This window comes from Furipterus horrens, unplaced genomic scaffold (genome assembly GCF_987537825.1).
Source record: "Furipterus horrens unplaced genomic scaffold, mFurHor1.1.pri manual_scaffold_12, whole genome shotgun sequence".
Lineage (NCBI taxonomy): Eukaryota > Metazoa > Chordata > Mammalia > Chiroptera > Furipteridae > Furipterus > Furipterus horrens.
The window spans coordinates 75,272,369-75,295,612 of record NW_028327182.1 but is presented as its reverse complement, the minus strand read 5'-3'; positions in this window follow the sequence as shown (position 1 = coordinate 75,295,612).

Genomic DNA, 23,244 nt, shown 5'->3' with positions numbered 1-23,244 from the left:
CATATAGGTTTTACTATAGAGACTTTATAGTACATTTTGTATATTAAATAAGTCATCCTTTATTGTTATCATTTCTCATAATATTCTTCTTCTTAAATATTCTATATGAAATTTAAGATCTTCCAGTTCTAAGGAAAACCCATCAAAGTTTTAAACTGCAAACTTTATGTATCAACTTGGGAGAATTGTCATTTTTATTATATTATCCTCTCATCTAAGAATATAATGTGCCTACCTATTCAGATATTATGTCTTTCAGTAAAGTATTTTTATATAGATTCTGGGTCTTCACTTTTTATTTTGTCACTATTTTAAATGATATAATCTTTCCATTTCCATTACTAGATGTTTACTGTTACAATAGTGAGAAAATACTGTTTTTAGATAATGATCTTGTATTCAAGTTTACTTATTAAACTCAGTAGTTTTCCTCCAGATTCCTTGGATTTTATATATACAAACTTATTAGTAGCAAAAAGAAATGGTTTTACCTATTCTTTTCTAATATTTATGCCTGCTATTTAATTTTATTGCCTTATTACATTTGCTAAAAGCTTCAGAATAATATTAAATAATAGTGGTGAATGTAGGCATTCTTCTCTCTAGTTTTTTATTGTAATTAAAATTGTCTTAGCACAATCTTTCACTTCAGGATAATATTTCCTTTGTTTGTTTGTTTGTTTGTTTGTTTTTTGGTGGTCTTCATATTCAAGAGTTTCCTTTTTGTTATTTCTACTTATATTAAGATGTTGACTTTTTTTTCTCTTTTAATTTATGGATGAGTTTATTTGCTGTTCAGCTTTTTATTTGTTGTTGGTTTTCTATTTCAGTAATTCTTTTGTTTCTAGATAGAAAACTCTTTTAAAATTTCTTCTTTGATTTTAGTGTTATCTAGAACTGTTTCTTATTTCCAAATAGTTATTATTTGTTAGCACCCTTTTATTGTTTATTTCTAATTTTATTTTTTCATGACTAAAGAATATGTTCTATAAACGTCCCACTGTTTTTTATTTTGGTCAATTTTTGTGAGGGTTTTATGAACATATAGAAAATAATGTATGGGAAACAACCTAAAAAGAAGAAAATCCTGCCATTTGCAACAATATGAAATAAGTCAGAGAGAAGACAAATACTGTATGATCTTACTTATATGTGGAATCTAAAAAAAGAAAAACCAAACTCATAGACGCTGAAACAGATTGGTGGTTGCCAGAGTCAGGGGGGTGGGCAAAATAGGTGAAGGTCAAATTTTACAAACTTCTAGTTATTAAATAAATATGTCCTGGGGGTGTAATGAGACAACATGAGTTCACTGCATTGATTAGCTCTTTCTTTCACGAAGTATTTCTCTGTAGGATGTAATGCTGTTTGATAGCATTTTACACACAGACCTTCTTCCAAAAGTGGAGTCAGTTCTTTTTTTTTTATTTTTTTTATTTTTTTATTTTTTGGTTATTCAATTACAGTTGTCCCATTTTTCCCCCCATTGCTCCCCCCCCAGCCCATCCCTTCTCCCACAATTATATCCCTCCCCGTTGTCCATGTCCATGAGTCATTCATATACGTTCCTTGACTAGACCCTTCCCTTACTTATCCCCCTTCTCTCCCTCCCCCCTCCCCCCTACTGACTACTATTCTAGTCTTTTGGAGTCAGTTCTTTCAAATCCTCCCACTGCTTTATCAACTATGTTTATGTAAATCCTTTGTTGTCATTTCAATTATCATTACAGCATCTTCACCAGGAGTAGTTTCCATGTCAAGAAATCACTGTCTTTGCTCATCCATAAGAAGCAACTCTTCATCCATTAAAGCTTTATCATAAGATGGTCGCAACTCACATCTTCAGGCTCCACTTCTAATTCTAGTTCTCTTGTTATTTCCACTACTGCAGTTACTTCCTCCACTGTGCTGAACTCCTCCAAATCACCCATGACGGTTGCAATCAACTTCTTCCAAATGCCTGTTAATGTTGGTATTTTGACATCTTCCCATGAATCACAAATGGCATTCAGTGAATCCTTTCCAGAAGGTTTTTAATATACTTTGCCAACATCCATAAGATTAGAAAACCAACAATTTGATATTGAAAAAGACACTCTGTCTCTTCTGAATTGAGAACATTTTCATGTGGGTGATGCAAGGGGAAGCCCGAGGTTCTGATGAACTTGTTCTTTCTGCCTTGGACCATTTGTGTGTCACACATGCTACACCTCTTCCTATCGCCCTTCCACCTGCTCTGTGTTTCTCCATCATTTGCACTGTGTGAAAATAGATGGCCTATGTTTGTAATACTCATAGAAAATTTGAAAATAAAGACAAATAATCTAGGTTTCCTTTGTTAATGGAAAACATTGGACCAATCTGTTTGTAGAAGCTTGTTGACAGAATAGAAATAAGCTTCAGATGGTGACACCTGAGGAAGGAGACACAGTAGACAATACTTGTCAAAGGTTGAACTCAATGATACAGTTGTGAGAATTACAAGGTAGCTCCTTTTTCTTTCATTCCCCTTTTTGAATATGAAAGCTCTCTAAATCAACTTAACATTGTGAGAAATGTTAAGTTCCCCAAAGTATAACAACTGTTTTTGAAATCTTTACAGGATTTTTTAAAAGCCAGAGAAAGATAAGTTACCTGCATTATTTAAATAATAAAAAATAAATGATGAAGACTAGCTTATTTAAAGATCGGTAAACTGTAACTCCATGCATGATAAAAATGCTCAGCATTTGAAATATGATTAATCTGAAATGTGTGACTTTCAAATAAATTGTAGTTTTGAATCTGAACAAAACAACTTATACATACTGTATTTTTATGTTTTAAATTAAAAAGTCACTTCAGAAATATAAAGGACACTTTAAAAGAATTGCTTATATTTTAATCTTCTCCAATTTTCCATTTTGCTTTTATAGCTCCCATTTTTTCTAAAAAGTGTGCTTCTTTAAAAATCACAGTAAGAGCCAGTAGGGCTAGAGATGATCTCTGAGTATTCCTACTCCGGGATGAATTTCTCTTTCTCCTACAGGGTCTTTAAATTCAATGAAAACAAAACCAAACAAAAACTAATATTTATATGAAATAGTCCATGTATTCCTCTGTGTGTATGTTATTGCTTAACTGGCTAACATAACCAATATTCACATTAAAACACACTGGCCTTGGACTGCAGAGGCTGGGTTCCTGAGGGCTAGACATTTCCAAAGCACAAAGCCACCAGTGCAGAAATGCAGACAGCAATATCCCTCAACCATCTCAGTCTCTTGATGGATCACAGTCATCCACCTACATAGGAAATGAAAGAGATTTTCTGACAACTTAGTAGCCTTCTTGCTTAGGCAAGACAAGGGAGAGAGAGTTCTATCTCAGGTCCACCCTTCTTGTACATGTACCATGCTGGCTCTCCAGGTCTCCTTTACCTTGGAGCCCACCCATACCTGCTCTGTGATGGGACCCCATGCTCTAGAATAGCTATTGTCAAAATTAGAGATCTCATGGTCGAGTTCATTTTTTAAAGATAAGTAAAATCAAAGAAACTGACTTGGAGTTGCAACTGGTTTGTCATATAAGAACCTAAAAATAGAAAAAACCTACTATCGACTTACATCACTTCATCTTTTTTTTTTCTTTTTATTAAATTTATTCAGGTGACTGGTTATTAAGACTATATAGGTTTCAAGTGTACATTACTACGATACATGATCTTCATATTGCACTGTGTGCCCACCACCCAAAAACAAATATTTTTCCATCACCACTTCATTTTCTAAAACAAACACATCTATCCCAAAATAGTTAAGTGTGATCTCAAAATCAGGACATCTTTTAAATTACCCACTTTCCCCTCTGTGAATACTCACTCCATTGCTCTTATTTTTTTGTTTTCCCAGGGTAAGTGAAACCATCAACACAGTCTGGTCCCAATCTGCCCAATCATGTTTGGAAGCCCATGCTCTCAGTGCATCTTGATCTCCTTCTCCATACTCAAACATTCCTACTGACTGTTAGCCATTGTAACCTGTAGCAACCATAGTAAATCTAGAGGTAGAAATTTCAGGCATTGAAGAAGGCCAGTGCAGAAGAACCAACATTTTATCTTGCATATACAAAGATTTAAAATGAGGAAGAAGAGACTTCTGGCCAAGATGGAGGCCTAGACTGACACGCTCTGTCTCCCTCCACAACTAAGAAGGAATACAACTACCACAAAACCAGAAGTAACCAGAAGTTCCAGAAAATAAATGGAAGTCCAACGTATGAAGTTATAAAGAAATGGGGCTCATCTGGACAGGTAGGAGGAGTGAAGCCGGGGCAGAGAGGTCAAGCTGTGCTGGTGACAGCAGCAACGGTGATGGCGGCGGGATGGCGGTAAGCACAGGCACCCACATTTAAGGGGAGGCGAGAAGCACCTGGGGAGCATCTCTGGCTACAGACCAGACCCATCAGCTTACAATTCCAATGCTGGGGAAGGCAGACCCCCATTGCCTTGGACTGTGAGTTCCAGAGGGGGTGGGTATGGAAGATGAGGCTCCCGGTTTCTCAGTGGAGAGTAACAGCAGGAATCCATCTTGAACCCCCACCCCCACAGAAAATGCCACAGCGTGGTGAGAAAGATCGCCTGGTTGTGATGAGTGCACAGGGCTCTGCCCTCTATAGTGTAGGGGGTGTGACAGCCCCTCCCAGGAAGCAAAGGTATACACAAAACTGTCAGAATGGCACAGATTATGATAGAGATCCCAGTGACACAGCTGACCAGACAGCAAATATCTAATCTAGTGAAGCAGCAGATAGAAAATCTTTCTGAGGCACAATTCAGAGCTTTGGTTATAAGAATGCTTACAGACCTAACAGAAGCTCTTAAACAAGACGGGGAAGGAATGAAGGCTAGTCCTGCTGAAATGAACAAAAACACATACAAAACTAGTGGTGAGGGCAAGAAAACCAGGGATCAAATCAACAAATTGGAACAGAGGGAAGGAATAAACAGTCAACCAGTGCAGAAAGAGGAAACGAAAAGTGAGGAAAATGAGGAGAGGCTCAGAAACCTATGGGGCAGCTATAAGCAGGTCAACATCTGAATCATAGGGTTGCCAAAAGGTGAAGAAGAAGAACTAAAAATTAAAAAATTATGTGAAAAAATAATGAAGCAGAACTTCCCTAACTTGGGGAAGGAAATAGACTTACAGGTCCAGGAAATACAGAGAGTTCCAAAACAACTGGACCCAGGGATAACCACACCAAGACACATTATAATCAAAATGTCAAAAATTAAGGATAAAGAGAGAATCTTAAAAGCAGCAAGAGAGAAGAAGAGAATTACATACAAAGGGGTCCCGATAAGACTACCAGCTGATTTCTCAAAAGAAACTCTGCAGGCAAGAAGGGACTGGCAAGAAATATTCAAAGTAATGAAAAGCAAAAACCTACAACCATGATTACTCTATCCAATGAAGCTGTCATTCAGAATAGAAGGGCAGAGAAAGTGCTTCCAGGACAAAGTAGAACTGAAGGAGTTCATCAGATCCAAACCACTGTTATATGAAATGTTAAAGGGACTTGTTTAGGAGAAAGAGGATCAAAACTATGAACATTAAAATGAAAACTGTATCACAACCACCAACAACAGAAGCTAGGGAATCAAAACAAAGGCAAACTAAGTAGGCAATGAGAGTGGAACAAGAACTATAGGTATGGGGAACATAATGGGGGGAGGTTAGCAGGGAGGGGGAAGGGGAGAAAGGGAAGGAGATGGTGCAGGAATTAAGAAGCATAGTAGGAGGGAGTGGAGTAGACAGGAAGATGTTGAGAAGAACTATATGCACAACCAATGGGCAAAGGGGGGGACAACTGGAGGAAGGGGGGTCACTGGGTGGAGAGGAACAAAGGGAAAAGTAATTGGAACAACTGTAACAGCATAATCAATAAAGCACATTAAAAAAAAGAATAAATTATATATGAAAGGAGGAAAAAATGAGGAAGAAAGGAAGGACAAGGGGATGAAAAGGCACCTCTTGTCTTTACATCCCCCTTGCCACCTTAATCCTCAGTCTTTGCAGTGTCAACCAGCTTCACAATGGTTACCTTGCTTCAGTTGCAATTCACGTTATTGCTTTCCACCCCAACTACTCTGAGCAGGAGAGAAACTGGAGGGTGTGGGAGTGGGGTTTGAGCTGAAGGAGAAAATTAACCAGAACAAGAGTTCTGAGGCTGGAGTCAGAACCACCAAGTCTATGGAGTATTGTCAACTCCAGTTAGATCTGAGTTGAGTGGGTGCCCAGGGACTGGATCTCGGACAGCAACGCAGAATGATGTGGTAGAATCTCAGAAGCAGCAGGGCTTCTAAGCAGCAGGCGAGAAGCAGAAATGTGGACATGATGGTTACGGAGGTCAAGACCAGAGGCTAGAAGGAGGATGCAGAGAGAGGAAGGAAATGACAGAGTTGAGGTGGTAGGGTGGTGACCTAGCTGACCAGGCAGGGCTCAAGGGACAGCTTGTACCACAATTCAAGAAGCCCAGAGCCAGGCAGAAGCAAGCAACCAGGTTGGTCATGACCAAAGGGTTCACAGGGGCTTCCAAGGCCTGCAGTGTTCCCCAGACATTAGCCGGAGGGCCACAGCCTAGCGTTCTCCTTGGATCTGGAGCAGGAATTCAAAAAGAACCCTTCAGTGACAACACTGAAGTAGAATTGACACCAGTCTATTTGGAAAGACAAGACAACAAAGCGTGAAACAACTAGAGATAATTTGAAACAGTAGAACTAAATGCCAGAGTATGTGGTGAGGACAGATCACTTCTATCTGCTGTGAGCAAGAGACCGGTAGGTGCCAATTTGTCTAAAGCTGCAAGTCACTCATTCATCTCAGGGTTCCTATTTCTTGCCTTAGGAAGGAGACACAAGTATGGAATTTCAGGGTCACTGGAGAATAACATTCTTGAAACTACATTTTTTAAGAGTTTTTTTTTTGTTTGTTTGTTTTCTTTCATGACACACATTTTGTTATACTGAGCTTTGCCCCACTGGTCCTTTGTGACCAGGGAGTCTTTTGCACAATTTCCAAAGCTTCTTCCCAACGGTTAATTTTCTTTTCCCTTCCTTAAAAAGCAGACGTGCTTGATTTGATGTGCTCACAGCCAGCTGTCTTGAGAAGAAGGACACGCATCCCCAGGTTCTGTGCCCATCCCAGCAGCTGCCCGCTCAGTGACCTGGGTGGGCAGGCACTGAAGGTGAACACAGAAGGCGAACCACTGACACAGCTAAGACTGTGCTGTCACTTCTGAAGCAGTGTTTCCTGCCAACAACACGAATACGCAGCCACATTTCCATATCAACCCCTGGATTTCAAGTCCCCTTGAAAGAGAACTTCTGTGATGAAAAAGTCCTCCTTCTCTCTTTTAACATCATCTTCTTTTAAATTAAAACAATTTAAGAATGCACTGCAGGTTCAGTAATCCTTTTCTCAGAAGGAAGAAGACTGATTAGAGAATGAGAAGCAGAAGTGGAGGAGAACCAAAGAGAACCCCCAAAGTCAGTGAAGAATGTAGTTTTCAATCTAGGCCTCATCATTTCAGGATTTTCTGGAATGCACTGAAATTATTTTTGAATATAGGTAGGCAAATAGGCATGACCATGTTGAATTTTGAATATATCCGTCTCATACATGTAATAAATATTGATACATAATATATACGTGTATACAGATAGGTGGTGATGGATAGATAGATAGATAGATGGAGTCAGATAGTAATGGGCATGCTTGTTTCCTCCACTCATAAGAGCTCTGGGCATAATCTGAGACTTTGGGCTCAGCCTCCAGTCAGCAAGGCCACGGGAACTCTCGAGCTGGCTACCTGGGCAGCAGATAGGCCTTCTGCTCCAGCAGTAGCTGTCATTCTTGCCTCCCCTCTGCTCTTCTCCTCCTCTCCAACTCTGTCACTGCTCTGCTGCCCAAAAGGGCCTTTCTGAGTGATTACAAGTCTTTCAGCCCACGGGGATCATCAGGCCTCTCTCTTCACTTCTCCATTCCCCAGGGACTGGACTAACTCCACCCTGTCCCCCTCTGGCCTTCAAGTGTCCACTGTGCCTTTCAGCTCTCTCCAAAGGTGATATCCATTTCATGACTTTCCCCTACCTGTCTACTTTCCCCTGCTAAAGTGTAGGAAGGCTAGAGTTTCTCCAGTTTAGTTGTTAAGCCCAGGACCCCAGGCCAAACTGATAGCTCTGCCTACCTCCCAGGGGGTCCATGCACCCTCATGAAAGCTGAGCTCCTGGGAGCCTGAGTTGATATTCCAGATTTCTTGATGCAGGACTGCAGACCTCTTCCATGACCAGCGCTGCATGTTTTACGCATAAATACATACGCAGTGTATCCATTTATCAAGCATTCATTAAGGGCTTACTAGTGCAGGGTAAACAGAGAGAGAGTAAAAAGGCCTATACACCCATGTAATAAACAGAGAAAAAAAGAGAGATTTTATCAAGGTACCAGCAAGGAAACAAAAATTAACACTCCCAAGCCCCCTAAACATAGCCAGCTCCGGCTCTAAATTCAGAGAAGCCATTTGTATTAGCGCCCTCCTACCTCCCCTCTCAGCCGATTCCACCCCCACCCCCTATCCAAGAAGCCTCCCTCCCAGAGCTCTGCCCAGTTAGCTCCTGTCTGCTCATCCCAACAAGTTAAGCTATTTTTCCCTTTCTCGGGGAATGCTCTTTTCCTGAGATTCTGGAGGAACTCAGGAGTCTCGCCATCAGGAATGTCAGGGACGGCTCCCTTCTCCAGGCGCAGGCTCTCTGCCTCCTTTCTCTTCTGCTACTGCCCCTGCCATCTACACCACCACCGGAAGCTGCTCTCCACTCTACCAATTTTAGGTGGGACATGGTCTCTCTCCCCTCCCTTGCCATCCCTGAATGTGAGCATGTAAAGACTACATGCTAATCATTCCCAGGAAACAGAGAATAGCAAAAGTAATGGGGGGGGGGGGGCTTAAAATTTCAGAAGTGCACTGTTCTCATGCCTGCAGTCTCTGATCTTTATTTTTCCATCACAAAGTGAAGACCCAAGGGCTGTTCCTGGCCTGAAGCTTGATTTGTTTGGTTGTGCTGTGCTATGCTAATTTTCTTTAATTGGTTGCCAGGATTTAGAAAGTGAGAGATCACACACACACACACACACACACACACACACACATACACACACAGAGAGAGAGAGAGGGAGGCAAGTCTTAATTTCAAGCTTCTCTTGAAAAATCGTTAGCTGTGGCCACCCTGGGCCCACATTTCCCCACAGCAGTGGTGGGCAGAAGTGACTGTCCCTGTTGGAAATGGAGCATATCACTCTCTTATCTCATCAGCTCTAAGTCTGTCACTGGCCACTTACCATCTGCCCAGCTTACTCCACACATTTAGGTGTCCTCCCAGGCCCTTGAGAGCATTTGAGCTCACAGCTCCTGCCCTGGAGCTTTGACCATTGTCCCCATTCTTCCTCATGGGGGACTGATTTAGATTAAACAGGGTTCTCACCTGTCAGGGCAGAGACCAGTGCATGGGCGCAGGACAAACTTCAATCCAACAGAAGAAAGAACATCTTAACAATTAGAGAGGCCTGCAATGGTGGATTGTCTTGGGAGAAACTGAGTTCTTTTCTCAGTGGAGAGAAATTTCCAAATTCAGGCAGGGTATTAAGTCCCTAACAGACAAATGCTCCAAGAAATCAAAGGAGATATCGCTGAAGGTTGGAAGACCCCAAAGAAAGGGGAGATCCCCTTAAAGTCAATAACGGCAGATAACTATAGCTTCTATTTGATTATGGAAAAGTTTGGTTTAACATAATTTTCATAGTGACTTGCTCCCCTAACTTACTCTGCTGACGCCAAGTCAAAGAAAGCTGAGCAGTGAGGGGGGAACAGGCCCACGCAGGCAGCGGCGGAGGGAAGCCACAGCTCTCCCCCACCCTCGGTGGGGCAGCAAATCTAGAGGTAACTCCCCTCATCCCCCAGAAAGCAGCTCCTTGCTGCAACTAGAGAACTGGAGGTGCCCTTTACAAGCAGCAGAATCAAAGTGGAAAAATTACAAGGTAACCTTTCTGGTTTCAACTTGTCCCCTACAGAAAGGAAATAGATTTTAATATGAGATCTAAGAGACAACATGTTTAATAAACTGAAAAAAAAAAATAATGAGTTTTAGGATAAAAGGAGATTTTTTTTTTTTTTTTAAAGAAAGTTAGACATGAATCCTAAAGGGGGCTGGAATCCACCTCCCATCATCCCACCAAAATACTCTAAGCAGTTGGGAGCAATCACCCTAACCCCATCACAGATACCACGCAAAAGACAAGATTAAAGGCTTTTCCTGCTCCCTTTCCACCCAAATGGAAAAGTTTATTACAAAAACTCTTTGTGCAAGCCAAGCAATATATAGTCTCCTTGTGATAGAACACACTCAGACACTGACAAATCCCATTCTCCAAGTTGTGGGGCCTCTAGCTGACTGCGGGGAGTCAGCCCCAGAGGTCAGGAACGGGGATATTTCATTGTGTCCACCCCCATCCCCAAGTGAAGAAATATTTCATTCTCATTCCCCTTAACCCAGTTGGAATCTAAAGTCTAGACAGTTTTCAGATAACTGTTAGAGACAGCAAAGGGGAATGCATGTGCCTCCCAAAGATAAGCGGACGTTAATAAGTTTTCTAGAAAGCCCTCTAAAGGCCCCTCTGATGAGCAACTGGGGGAAGAGTGTCTGGCAATACAGTCCCAGATGCTGGGACACCTTTTACTCATCCCAGGAGCCCTCACCCAGTTCATAGAGACAAGGCGAAAGAAAGGTTATTCTTGTCCCAAAACTTGTTCAGAAACAAATCCATGGGAAAGGAAGGGAGTGTGTACCAGTGTCCACCTCAGTCTCTCTTAATTTTTTTCTCTTAGCAAATATTTATCAAGTATCTACCACCCCTCAGGCATTTCACTATACACAAAACCATAAACAATCCCAATAAAGACCCTGTTCTACTGAAACTGAAATTCCTGCTGGAAAGTTTGGCAAACCTTCCTTCAGAGATGGGATGATATCTAGGGTGTGCCAGTTTAGGATAAAACTTTGAGATATTGTGACTGTCAACCAACCAAATCCCCTGCCTTCTTTCCCATGTCCACGGTGGTCCAAGGCTCACAATATGTCAGTGTCTCCATTCCAGTTAGCAAAGACATTCCATGCCACTAAACCATGGGACCTCCAATGGCAGACCACACACCCTTCATCCTTCCCCACACTTTCTTAGTATCGAGCATGGTCATGGCACAAAACAGGAGCCTGAGTAATACTTGTACAGTTATTGACTGACCAAAGAAACATACAAGCAATAAAAGGGGTTCCTACGCCTGTCAGCTCAAGGGCTGCTGTAGATGCAAACTTCATCTTTCTGCCTTCGGGGAGAGGAGCATCCATGGTGGTCTAACTCTGTTCCCTTTAAGACTGACCAGTTTTGGCTGAGGCACTCAGCAGTGGTCTCTGTGTAAACTCAACTCCTGGAACACTAACAGCAGTGTGACCTGGTTAGGTCAGACTCCAAGGCAGCCTTTGAGATGGTTACAGTGATGCCACTTTTCTCACAGGAGAAGCTGGCAACTCTATCACACCTCTGATCTGATACCAGAGCCTAACTAAAAAGTCCATGGGTCGGCAGTGAGGGCACACATAAGCTCTGGGAAAAGAAAAAGAAAAAGAAAGTTTCCCTGAAGCTGGAAAGAATTATGTGCCTTTATCCCAGTGCTTCTACGCCTCTGATGAAAAGACTCAGCCCTGAATCCCAGAGTGATCCCCTGGAGCAAAGGCTTGAGAAGGATTTCACCTATTCTCTTGCCAAGATGTGGCTTTTAAAGCCTGGGCTGCTGATGAAAATGTCAACAATGCTCACATCAAGAGGAAAATCATCATTCCTCTCGCCATTCCAATAGATCAATGGTGGTCTGAGGCACCCTTTGCTGGGTGGAGGGAGCCTGCTCCAAGGAGGCTGAATGAGGAGTTCCATAGGGCTAGAGCTCAGCCGTGAAGGGCCTGGGGAAAGATAAGACAAGAAAGGTGACAGAGAGTCAGATGTAAAGGTCTTTATTCTCTTAGTACCTAGACCTGACGAGAGGGAATGATTTAAGTTATTCATCAATTCAAAATTCAAATTAAAGCCGAGGCGCATAAGTGCTAAGTCACCAGCCAAGCTCCAAAAGGAAACATCGTGTCTTTTTTTGATTATCTTCCTTAAACGTCTGGCTCAGTAAATAGCATTTGAAGGTGTAGGGGAGAGGTAAGGTTGTGGAAGAAGAAATGTAGTTGGTCCTCATATGCACAGATCTCATATTTGTGAATTAGCCAATTCACTAAAATGTATTTGTAACCAAACCCAAATCCGTAATGTAGTGCTTGCGTGGTCATTCAAGAACTTGTACTCAGGGGTGAAAAACTTGACTTGCATGTTCCCAGATGAGACTGAACAAGGCAACACTCTGCCTTCTTCTTTCATACTTGTCTCAAATGTCATTTAGTGCCACATTTTGGGGGGTTTGTTTTGTTGGTGATTTCACTGTGGTCCCCAAGCATAGTGCTGTCTAGTGTTCTAAGCACAAGAGGGCCGTGATGTGACTTACGGAGAAAAAGATTTGTGTGAGACAAGCTTCATTCAGGTATGAGTTCAATGTCAATGGATCAACAATATGTATTAAACAAGCTGTCCTTAAACAGAAACACACATAAAACAAGGTGACATATTGATTGGTTGATAAAAATAACATTACCAGAGGCTCACGAGAATCTAAACCTGTTTTTCTCCACCGCTGTCCATGCAAGTCAAGTCCTCAGCCACTTCCATGCCCTACTTAAGCAATGCAGATCCAGATCCCAGACACCAAGAGACACACTGAGTAACTGCCACCTCCCTGTTCCCAGTTTGTCTCCATATCCCACCCTCATGTCCCTACACCACAGCACACTACAGATATCCCTTCATTGTGCCACAGAAGGACACGCACCAGCAGAAACTGATGCTGCCACCTAAGCTCACCTGGGACTTCCACCACTGAGTCTGCTATTGCCATGCTCAGAGGTCCACATCCAGCCTTAGAGACAAAGGAAACAAGTAGAAACCCCTGCCAATGGGCCACCCCCATTTCAGGTACCAGGCTGCATTGACTGAAAGAGCAGACAGCAGGAATGAAGTAGGCAGAAGAGAAAGGAAGGAGAGTTTTTGCACTATGCCAGGTGCTGTGCAGGCATTGGTGTCTCAGATGTCATTTAATCGCTCCCTGGGGATAATCCCCACTGTACAGACAAGGAAATTCAGACTTTGAGGAGTCAAAAATGTACCCAAGGTTACAGCTATTAAATCTAGAAGGAAGATTCAACCCTATATCTACTTGATATCAAACCCTGGACTATTTCCACCACATCGTGCTGTCTATACTTTGCTCTCACAGAAAAGCCAGGGCCAATGACAAGGATTCAGCGATAAGGACAGTGGGAGTGCTCTATGAATCATTAAATTCTGCACAAATGTGAGAGGATATTATGGTGAGAAACCCCAAGGAACTGTCCGTGTTTTCTCAGTGTCCTAGAACCTGGTTGTATCAAACGCTGAGGCCTGAAGGGAGAACGCTGGGCTTAGCCTTGCTTTTGATGCTTCAAGGATCCAACTCTTCAATGCAGCTTAATTTAGAGTCAGAATGTGGGAAAAGCCCTGGATATTAGCATCTTCATTTTCCATCCTTGTTTAGTACAGATTCATAGGCCTTTCCCAGTCACCAATGTCATTCTGGCCAAGAAGTCATTGGGACCCCAGCCAGCAAGGTCCAGGGTGTTTAGTCCTGGTGTCTGGTGCCTGGTTTTGGAGTCAGCACTGGATATCTATGTTCCCCTGAAACAGGGTTTTCCTAACCTGCAGTGTGCATGCAGAGCATACAGCATAGCTTTGCCCTTGATTTCCTGCTTGGGCCCAAGTTCCCATCATTAACACTGAAGTCTTGCTTTGAATTCCTTCAGTAAAGAAACTTAGATTGTAGCCAGAAATGCAAGAACAGATTCATGGATCCACAGATCCTCTGAGGGAAACTTTCCCAAAGATAAATGGAGGAGCCTTGTTTGGAATAAAGAACAACCATTAGAGTGACCAGGATTTTGAAAACTAAGGCCATGTCTCAAGCTTGAGAATGCAATCAGTTGATTTGGGATTCTGAACTTCACCTTTCGCTAGCTGTGTGATCATGTAGTAGTAGCATTTTGTCAGTACTTCATTCATGTTCCTTATTATGTCTGGCTTGTATTTGGATTATTATATAATAACAACAATAAAACTATCATTTGTTGAACTCCTATATTTTATATATATATATGTCACTTTTTGTTCTCTAATATTTAGCTAAGGACAGAGATCAGAGAAGTTCAGTATTAAGTAACATGCCCTAATACACACAGCTCGTAAGTGGTAGAGCTTGACTCAGAACCTAAGTTTTCTGATGCCAAAGCCCATGTTTTTTTCCATTAACTGTGATGTTTTCTTTTAGGATGTGAGTTCCTTAAGGACAGGGTATATGTCCTTTGCTTTTGTATCCCCAAAGCCAGAGAAAACTTTGCAAGGAAAGAAGAAGGAAGGAAGGGAAGTCTTACTAGGAAGCCCACACTTCCTGGGCCCACTCTGTGGCTTCACTAGTCCTTCTGACTCAGGCCTCCCAATCAGAAGATGCACCCAGACAAGGTCTTGCAGTCAAGAAACACAGAAAAGAGCCACAAGTTCCCTACTTTCCCCTAAGCTCCACCTGCATCCTTCTATTACTCCCAACATCCTCCCTCCATTCCCAAAGTATGGTATCTGTTGTATATTTAATGAGCTTCATGCAGACATTGGCTGTTTGGAGGTGGGTTGGGGACAGTTCTGAGGCTAAAGTAGGTTTTCTCTAAGTGCTTTGACTGATTCATCAGGGTGTCAGACAGCACAGAGTAGATTTCCAACAATATTAGACCCCTTCATTCCTTCTCTGCTGCTGCCTATATACCCAGGTCTTCCCTTGGTGATTGACTCCCAGCTAACTCTTACCACTGCAGAAGAGTTAGCTCCAGGTAGCCTGTTTTTTGGAGGAAGGTAAGAGGAATCTCCTTGCTCTGATGTTTGGGTTAGCAAAAGCAGCACAGAACGAGATGGACGGCCCCACCAGGGAATGTGTCCAGAGCCCTGGAGACAGTCCAGGTGCTTGAGGGAGCTAAGCCATTAGTCCCTCTGTCTAATTTCCAACTCTCTGCTTGGCCCTGGGTGTCAGGAGAGATTCATTGAGCCCATGCCCTCGGGATAGGGCAGCAGTGTGGGAGCAGGGAGGGAAGGATGAGTCAGACAGATGGGGTGTCGTGAGACTGGCCAACTTGCCTTCACCAAAAGGGAATTCGATGGTGGGGGAAGCCCAGGGGGAATGAAGTGTCTGCCCTGCTGACCCCTTCTACAGCAATTACCAGAGGGGGCACAATCCCTCTGATACCTATGCAATTAAACAGATGCACTGGGGCCAGCGTGCTAGACCACTTTCTTCTGCCAGTGCACTAATGGGCCCTAAGTGGATCCCAGATTCTCAGCTGCCAAAGGAGGTATCAGCCAGCATTTCAGGCTGTCCCAAGACAAAGAAAGAAAAATAAGGAATGGTGGTTTTGGGTGGGAGTAGCAAATCTCCGTTTTTCTGATGCAAACTAGAAAGAAAGCCAAAGCTCACAACCAAAAAGTTGTCAAAGAAAATTTAGAAGTCACATACAGTGCAAAATAATATGAGTACAACAGGGTAAAATGCTGGCAATAAATTAATCAACAGCTACATTATTGACTAATTATTTGGGTCCCAGAGAAGAGTTAGATTAGTGGCTCTCAATCAGGAGAGAAACACACACACACACACAAACACACACTTTAATTCTGGCAAGTAGGAGGTAGTCTGAAAATATTCTCCTTCTTCCCATACTCAACTGCAATAGACCACTACTATAGGTGTTATGGAAGAAAAAAAGCTTTAATAAATAATTTAGCATCTTTAACCTCAAGGAGCTCACACTGTTATTAGAGAGGCCAGACTTTCTCATCTTAAATCATAACCATGGAGGGCAGAGAAACCCCAGAAATTTAGTCCTCATATTTTAAACATAAGAAAGCTGAAGTCCAGAGAAGGAAAATACTTGCTGAAAAATTCAAGTGCAGTTTCATTATGAGAAAAAAAATACAGGTTTAATATAAGACAGAAGAGAACCTCATCCTGAATTGATCATTTCTACAGAGTACGCACATGTGTGTATGTGTGTGTGCTGTGCAGTATGGTAGTTCTGGGTCAGTGTGCTATAACACATTGGTGTGTGGCCAACCTTCAAGCTATTGCAAGCAATTTGGATCAACATGTAAAATGTATTCTTGTAACAGCAATCTCTGGGATGCTGAGCTGACGGAGTCATGGCATGGAGCCAGTTATAGCCTGGAGTTGAATAAGAGTCTGAACTATTACCTATTGCCTGGACCTTCCAAGAGCTTTATCTCATTACTAATTCTAACAGTACAATCAAGGCAGAAGTTCTATTCAAACAGCAACATGATAACATGAAGGGTGGCCAAAAGAATAAGGCAATATGAGTGAACAATTTAATATCTTAATACCTCCAAGAGGGCTGCAAAAATTGTAGAATTCAAAAGTGAGCCAATGACATGAGAAACTTGTAGCCCACTTACTAACTATGGGGGATGCTCAAGACAGACTGAACCACTAGACTTCGTTCCAAAAGCTATGAGATATGAAGAGAGTAAAAGCTGACAATGGAGATTACCCATAGAAGGCCACCATTTGTTTTCCTGGTTTGAATTAAATATATGTGTGTGTGTGTGTGTATATATATATATATATATATATATATATATATATATATTTCAGATTTTTCACTAGTTCAGATGAGCTACTTAATGTAGGTAGTGGAACTTCTTTATATTGAATCTTGATTTCATTTCTTCAAAGCCCTTTTATTTCCCCTAAAATCAGTATTTTTATTTGCTTCCCTAAATTAGAATTTAGGTAGCTGATGACTCATGTAAAAACACATTTATTTTAGATACTTCTCTAACATGATAAACAATATCTATATCAAGTCAAAAGTTGATGACATAATAGTGAAACACTAGAAACATACTAATTTAATTAGAGTCAAACCCCACTCCCTTCAGTATGGAAGGGACTTAGTGACATTCTTCCCAAAAAGTATGAAGGGAGATAAAACTAACTTTACAGGGTAGAAACCTGGCAAACACTACCTTAGTCAGGTGACCAAACTTCACATTGCCAGTGACAGGTCATGTTGATAGCATGTACCCCCTGTTATGATGTGATGAAAATGAAACATCACTGGGCAAACCCCTAGAAGTTAAGAAGCAGCACAGTTCCCTCTCTGAGCCCCCGACCCACACAGAGCCACAAAGTGGTGAAGCAGGTTGCCCCTCTCTGGCGATTACCTAGGCTCTGCCCTACACAATTTATAGGTGCCTTTTAGAGGGAGTCAAAGCAGCTCTTCCTAATCCACAGAAACGAATACAGAGAGGCTGCCAAATTGAGAAGACAAAGAAATATGACCCAAAGAACAGAGCAAAATCCCAGAAAAAGAACTAAATGAAATGGAGAGAACCAATCTATCAGATGCACAATTCAAAACACTGGTGATCAAGATATTCAAAGAATTCATTGAGTTCGGCAACAACATAAGGAAGAAATGAAGGTTATACTGAATGAAATAAAGAAAAATATACAGGAAATTAACAGTGAAGGGAAGGAAGCCAGCATTCAAATCAACAATTTGTAACATAAGGAAGAAATAAACATTCAACCAGAACAGGAAGAAAAAACAAGAACTGAAAAAACAAAGAGAGGATAAGAAGACTCGGGAACATGCAAACATTTGAATCATAGGAATGCCAGAAGGAGAAGAGGAAAAGCAAAAAATTGAAAACTTACTTGAAAAAATAATGAAGAAAACATCCCTAATTTGGTGAAGGAAACAGACATCCAAGTCCAGGAAGGACAGAAAGTCCCAAATAAGTTGAACCCAAAGAGGACCACACCAAGACCCATCATAATTAAAATGCCAAAGGTTAAAGATAAAGAGAATCTTAAAAGCAGCAAGAGAAAAAGAGAGAGTTACCTACAGAGGAGTTCCCAAAAGACTGTCAGCTGATTTCTCAAAAGAAACTTTGCAGGCAAGAGGAGACTGGCAAGAAGTACTCAAAATGATGAAAAGCAAGGACCTACAACTTAGATTACTCTATCCAACAAAGCTATCACTTATAATGGAAGGGCAGATAAAGTGCTTCCCAGACAAGGTAAAGCTAAAGGAGTTCTTTATCACCAAGCCATTACTACATGAAATGGTAAAGTGACTTATCTAATAAAAAGAAGAAGAATGTTCAAAACTATGAACATTAAAATGGCAACAAATTCACAACTATCAACAACAGAATCTAAAAAACACTAAGCAAACAACCAGAAAAGGAACAGAATCATAGATGTAGATCATTTGGAGAGTTATCAGCTGGGAGGAGGAAGGGAGAGAATATGGGAAAAGGTGCAGGAATTAAGAAGCATGATTGGTAGATATAAAATAGATAGGGGGATGTTAAGAATAGTAGAGGAAATGGAGAATCCAGAGAACTTATATGCATGAACCATGGACATAAACTAAGTGGGGAGATTGCTGGAGGGAAGGGAGGTACCAGGCAGAGTGGGGGAAAGGGGGAAAAATTGGGACAACTGTAATAACATAATCAATAAAATATACTTAAAATGAAAAAATGAAACATCAATTTTCTAGTCTTCTTCCCAAAAACAATACCATAGCCTAATCATGAGGAAATACCAGACAAATTCAAATTGGGGAGTATTCTACACAATACTTTACTAATGCCCCATCAAAAACAAGGGAAGACTAAGAAATTATCACAGATCATATTGAAACTAATGAGACATGACAACTAAATGTAATGTGGTATCTTGGACTGGATGTGGAAATAGAAAAGGGATATTCATGGAAAAAATAATGAAATTCAATTAAAGTCTAGAATTTAGCTAATAGTAATGTACTGATGTTGGTTTCTTAGTTTGGATAGTTATGTAAGTTATTAATAGAATAAGTTGGGTGTGAGGTACACAGAAACTCTTGGTACTATCTTTGCAGCTTTTCTGTAAATCTAAAATTCTTCCAAACTAAAAGCATTATGTTTTAAGAAATGCAACCTTATGGAACACTCCGGTATTTTTGTATGTCCCCATCTAGTAAAGAAAAAAATTGAGTCAAAACAAATGTAGTCATTTAGCCACTATTACTTCATATGGTTGTTGAAGCATTAACCTTTAAAACAAGATAAGAAAAAAATAAGTAGTAAAACCATTATTGTTATTTTTATGTAGAAGGTACATAAGTGGTTGTTATATTTCAACCTGTACTTTTCTATATAAAAATAAAATCAAGATAGCTATCAGAAAAGATAAAAATAATCTATGTAGATTATAATTACAAATAGAATTGAGTAATATGTCCAAGAGTAAAATAAATATGCGAAAAAATAAAAAGCAGTGGTTTACCTACTTGCCAGAGATAACTAGTTAGAAAATATAACAGGAAATAATACCATTATAAAATCTTCTTAAAAAATAAAATAAAAGCCCAAGGAATAAATTGAACACTCTATTTTTAAAAGCTTATAAAATTTTACTGAGGTACATAAAATATATTCAAACAAATGGAAAGATGTGGTTTGTTCTTGAATAGACAGGTTAAAAAATAATAAAAATAGCAATCCTTCTATAAATTATTGCATAACTTTAATGCAACTTCAATTTTTAAAATAGGAAAAAATGATCTAAAGTTCAACAGGAAAAATGAATAATTATTTGTGTTGACAAAGAACTAAAAGTAATCTAAGTAGCCTTCAATCAAGGACTAGCCATAATAATTATATCCATTCAATGCATTATCATGAAGTAGTTAAAATTAATGAGTTAGAATCCTGTGTGCTAACATGAAAAGATGTTCAAATAAATTTCTAAATGAAAAACTAATCATAAAGAAGTCCACATAACATTATTCCACTTTTGTAAAAATGCATACACAGATGTAATTTTTAATATGTGCTATCTAAAGACACAGAAGAAACTATTAACAGTATTTGCCTGTGGGGAATAAAATTGGAGACTTGAGAAGAGAGGGAGGACTTTTACTTTTCATCTTACACCTTTCTTTGTTATTGAAACTATTGGAATTGAGCATGTAATCATGTTTATTTTTCATTATGAAATATTTAGGTGTTGTTTTTTAAAATAAAAACTGCTCAAAATGTGCAACAAGAATTTTAAAAATTAAAACATTATTGGTATGTCATCAGTTATTAAAATACATAAGGAAATTAAATAATCAAAAATTTATAATAATTAGCTCATTAATGTGATATGTTATAAATGGACAGATCAGTGTTGCAGGCCTGTGAGTATCAAAATATGTGTAAGTATTTAATATAAGATAAAGGTGACATCTGGGAAAATAAATGACCAATATTAGGATGACCGAATAAAGAAAGCATGAGGGGGAAAAAAGGAAAGTTAGAGCTCTGCCTAATAACATCTAAAATTCCAAGTATGTTAAAAAGTTAAATGTAATAATGACGGGAAAAAAGACTGGTCCCTTACTAGTGCGGCTCAGTTCGTTGGGCATCATCCATGAAGCAAAGGGTCACCAGTTCGATCCCTGGTCAGGGCACATGCCTGGGTTGTGGGTTCAGTTCCCAGTTTGGGCATGTACAAGGAGCAATCCATCGATGTTTCTCTCACACATTGATGTTTCTCTCCCTCTCTTTCTCCCTCCCTTACCCTCTCTCCAAAAATAAGTAAATAAAGTCTTTTTAAAAATGACTGGAAGAAAATATATTTACATAATTTATTGTAAAATAATGTTAATAATATATAATAGATTTAGACAATCTTAAGATAAAAAAATTTCCTAAGCTTAAACCAAAAGCAAAAACACAAAGGGGAAGACCAGTAGATCTGACTAAGTAAAATGTTTGCACTTCTGTTTTTAAAACAAGAAGAAATAAAATTAAAAGGTAAACAAGTAAATGCAAATAAAATTTGCAATGTGTATAACAATAAAGAGCACTCAGAAATCAAAAGTAAAATATTAACATTCCAATACAAAAATGAACAAAGGATATTAGCCGGTAATTCACAAAACATTTTCAAGTGTCAATAAACAGATGTTTAAATTTTCAGTGTCCTTAGTAATCAATAAAATGCAAATTAAAACTATAATAGATTAGTATTTTATATCTATTCTATTGTTGAAAAAAGTTTAAAGGTGATACCCAGTGTCGTGAAGAATGCAACCTTTCATACATTTCAGGTGGGCAGTTTACAATTTGTATTAAAAAAACTTTAAATATGCTTGAGTTTTACTGACTCACGCCAGTTCCTAGAAATTTATACCAAGAAATTAAGAATGTGCATAAATATTTGTATACGAAATATTTATCAAAGCATGACCGTCGTCGTCGTCGGCGGCGGCGGCGGCAGCCGTCCGTCTCGAGAGACGATGGTGTAGCTTCTTAAGAGTCTATCTGCACCGCCGAGAATGGCTGTGCAGTCCAACTCGGGAGTGACATGGTATCTGTCTCCTCCCGTGTTGAATCGACATCTTGCGATGACGCTGAAGCTACAGAGCCTGGGCAGGGTAATATGGAGGGTCTGCTGTTGCCCATGCAGCAGACCCCCCCTCTCTTCGCAGCTGAAGGGTCCAAGGGAAAGACGGAGTCGATACAGCTTGGGTTCAGGTGCGCCGCAGGAGTTGCCGGTGTTGACTACAACGTCAAACCGCCTTAGGGACTCCGGCTCCGGATTTTCTGTCGGGGTTTACTCCCTTAGCCTTTCCCCTGAAGAGGTATGCCGCAAGGCAGCGGAGGTTTTTTGGAGTCAGAGTTTTCCTTCTCTGATGTACCCTGACTGGAAGATCGAACCAGCGACACTTAGCTCGCAGGCCGACGCTCAATCCACTGAGCTAAACCAGCCAGGGCAAATACAGAGGTACAGTAACAATATAATTAGACCACAAGTAGTTGAGGTTTCCCTTTTCCAAGGTTTAAAAACTTTCACAACCTTTCTATATATTTACCCATTCAGATTTAACCATAACCCATTTCCAATTCTTTTCCACACTGCAAAGACTCTACCCAAACCCAGTATTTAGCAGCTAAAATTCCCTAGATTTGCAAGCACATGCCTAAAGCAAAAGAAACACTTTTAATCTGTGTTTCAGTTCACTGTCCTTTTTTTCGAAAGAGTAATTTCAAATCTTCTTCTGGAGTGCAGGTCCAACTTTCCCTTTCGGTGTCAGTCACAGCAGCAGGGTCTGCGTCCTCCTCAGGCGGTGCTCGTTTTACCCGTGTGTGGTGTATCCAGGGCTTGATTCCTACCAGCTTCAGTGAAGAATGTGTTGTTAGCAAAACATCATAGGGACCAGTCCATTGTTCAGCCAGCTGCTGTTCAGGACCTTGCGTCTTCCAGGTCTTCAGTAAGACTCTGTCCCCAGGTCCGAATGGGTGCAAGGGTTTTCATTTCTACTTCCCTTCTTACGATTTGGACACTCATTTTTCCAGTGGCCCTTCTTTCTGCAATAGGCACACTGGTCCTTGCCCAATGGCTCTTTCCTCCTCTCTTTAGGGTCCTGTTTCTTCCTTTGGCCTCTCCAGCCTGTTTTAAAGAACATCAGGTCCTGTCTTCTCTTTTCTACTCCCCTTGCATGGTAAACTTTAAATGCGATGTCCACTAACTGAGAGGGGCTCATTCCTAATACCCCATCTATACGCTGGAGTTTCCGTCTAATATCTGGGGCACTCTGCCCAATAAATGTCATGTTCACCATTCTTAAGTTCTCTTGTGCCTGTGGATCAACATCAGTGTACTTTCTATAGGCTTGATAGATCCTCTCTAAGAACTCAGAAGGATCCTCATCTGGTTTTTGCTGAATAGTCTGTACCATATTCAGGCTTTTTGGCTTGGGTACCCCTTTTCTAAGTCCTTCCAATATACACTTCCTGTAGTGTTTCAAAGGAACTAGGCCTCCACCATTTGGGTCCCAGTTAGGCTCTGTCCAAGGAATTGCCACAGTTGGGTCGGGGGTCCCATGGGGATCCTCTCCATGGAGACGCTGAGCCTCTTCATTAG